Below are 2722 nucleotides of genomic sequence, written 5' to 3'. Positions count from 1 at the left end.
AGTGTCCTCAGTGTCAGCAGCTACATCAAAATCAATCAGCAGTGTGTGTTCACTGTCTCTTAGAAGTAAAACAGTCAAACCAGACTGGGAATCCAAACTCCACATTCCCAGTGAGTATCACATCTTTGTGGATTGAGCCTGACTGACACTGACCATCTATTGTGTGTGTCTCACTGATATTCCCTGACAGTCTCTCAATCAAACACATGAATTAGTGACCAGTCAATATGTGAATCAAACTGTCTGAACTAGTGGACCAGTCAATATCTGTGTCAAACACATGAACTAGTGGACCAGTCAGCTATCTGAATCAAACACATGAACTATGGACTCTTCACAAGGAGAGCAAACCCGGCTGGTGTGCAGATCTAGGGGTGGAGCCCTGAACCTGAAGTGATCTGGAGAGACAGGGATGGAAACGATGTGACATCACTGTCCAACACAACAGTGCAGAGGGACAGTCAGGGGTTCCTCAGTGTCAGCAGCTACATCAAAATCAAACAGCAGTCCAATGTGTTCTCCTGTGGGCTTAGAAGTAAAACACCCAAACCAGACTGGGAATCCAAACTCCACATATCCAGTGAGTATCACATCTTTGTGGATTGAGCCTGACTGACAATGACCATAGGGGTGTGGTCAACATCTCAATCAAACACATGAACTAGTGGACCAGTCAATATCTGAATCAAACACATGAACTAGTGGACCAGTGTTCAGGGGTGTGTGAATCAAACACATGAACTAGTGGACCAGTCAATCAAACACATGAACTAGTGGACCAGTCAATATCTGAATCAAACACATGAACTAGTGGACCAGGGGTATCTGAATCAAACACATGAACTAGTGGACCAGTTGGGAGGGGATATCTGAATCAAACACATGAACTAGTGGACCAGTCAATATCTGAATCAAACACATGAACTAGTGGTGTCAATATCTGAATCAAACACATGAGGGGTGTGGTCAATGTTGGAATCAAACACATGAACTCAGTGTTGGGAGGGGTGTCTGAATCAAACACATGAACTAGTGTGTGACCAGTCACTATGAGGGGTGTGGTCAGTGTTGGGAGGGGTGTGTGGAATGCTCACTATGAGGGGTGTGGTCAGTGTTGGGAGGGGTGTGTGGAATGCTCACTATGAGGGGTGTGGTCAGTGTTGGGAGGGGTGTGTGGAATGCTCACTATGAGGGGTGTGGTCAGTGTTGGGAGGGGTGTGTGGAATGCTCACTATGAGGGGTGTGGTCAGTGTTGGGAGGGGTGTGTGGAATGCTCACTATGAGGGGTGTGGTCAGTGGAGGGGTGTGTGGGAATGTGTCAGTGTTGGGAGGGGTGTGTGGAATGCTCACTATGAGGGGTGTGGTCAGTGTTGGGAGGGGTGTGTGGAATGCTCACTATGAGGGGTGTGGTCAGTGTTGGGAGGGGTGTGTGGAATGCTCACTATGAGGGGTGTGGTCAGTGTTGGGAGGGGTGTGTGGAATGCTCACTATGAGGGGTGTGGTCAGTGTTGGGAGGGGTGTGTGGAATGCTCACTATGAGGGGTGTGGTCAGTGTTGGGAGGGGTGTGTGGGGTGCTCACTATGAGGGGTGTGGTCAGTGTTGGGAGGGGTGTGTGGAATGCTCACTATGAGGGGTGTGGTCAGTGTTGGGAGGGGTGTGTGGAATGCTCACTATGAGGGGTGTGGTCAGTGTTGGGAGGGGTGTGTGGAATGCTCTCTATGAGGGGTGTGGTCTGTGTTGGGAGGGGTGTGGTCAGTGTTGGGAGGGGTGTGTTTTTTCCAGTGTGTTGAGCTGCTGTCTTGTTTTCCAGGGGATTTTTTCCCAGGAGTCTCTGGATGGATGGTGGCTTTCTGCTTGACTTTAGCTCTCAGTATTGGAGCCATTCCTCTGCTGGTGATCCAATGGAAAAGAATGGATGGTATGAACTTTATCGTTCTCATGAGGAATTTCATATAGCTCTGTGCATTTTAAACATGTCAAACAGGTTTACAATAATATGGACTGTACTGTTTTTCTTCTAGCCATGGAGAGAAAGCTTGAGCCTATGGGTAAGTAAAGCACTTAATGAAGAGATGCTGGAAACCCAGTCCAGGTTTCTCCAGCAGTATCTTTAACTACCACAAAGACATCCCTGGACCTGAAATCCAACTCATTAGAAATCATTATAAGCAAGTTTTTAATCTTAATGTAACTGGTTGTGTTTTTATACTGGAATTGAATCTGTGCTGGAGCTGAAATAACCACACACTGTTCTGTGTGATTCATTTTAATCTGTGCTGGAGCTGAAATAACCACACACTGTTCTGTGTGATTCATTTTAATCTGTGCTGGAGCTGAAATAACCACACACTGTTCTGTGTGATTCATTTTAATCTGTGCTGGAGCTGAAATAACCACACACTGTTCTGTGTGATTCACTGTTCTGTGTGATTCTTTTTAATCTGTGCTGGAGCTGAAATAACCACACACTGTTCTGTGTGATTCATTTTAATCTGTGCTGGAGCTGAAATAACCACACACTGTTCTGTGTGATTCATTTTAATCTGTGCTGGAGCTGAAATAACCACACACTGTTCTGTGTGATTCATTTTAATCTGTGCTGGAGCTGAAATAACCACACACTGTTCTGTGTGATTCATTTTAATCTGTGCTGGAGCTGAAATAACCACACACTGTTCTGTGTGATTCATTTTAATCTGTGCTGGAGCTGAAATAACCACA

General features: G+C 46.0%; 1 long non-coding RNA gene across 1 annotated transcript; it reads left to right on the top strand.

Moving 5' to 3' along the window:
* Positions 1–527: 527 nt before the first annotated feature.
* On the top strand, positions 528–2293 carry LOC121311799. Its single transcript, XR_005949534.1, has 3 exons — positions 528–580; positions 1812–1919; positions 2023–2293. It is a non-coding gene; the product is annotated as an uncharacterized LOC121311799 (long non-coding RNA).
* Positions 2294–2722: the final 429 nt, after the last annotated feature.

Source organism: Polyodon spathula, unplaced genomic scaffold (assembly GCF_017654505.1).
Source record: "Polyodon spathula isolate WHYD16114869_AA unplaced genomic scaffold, ASM1765450v1 scaffolds_3286, whole genome shotgun sequence".
NCBI lineage: Eukaryota > Metazoa > Chordata > Actinopteri > Acipenseriformes > Polyodontidae > Polyodon > Polyodon spathula.
This window is presented reverse-complemented; position numbering and strand designations above follow the sequence as displayed.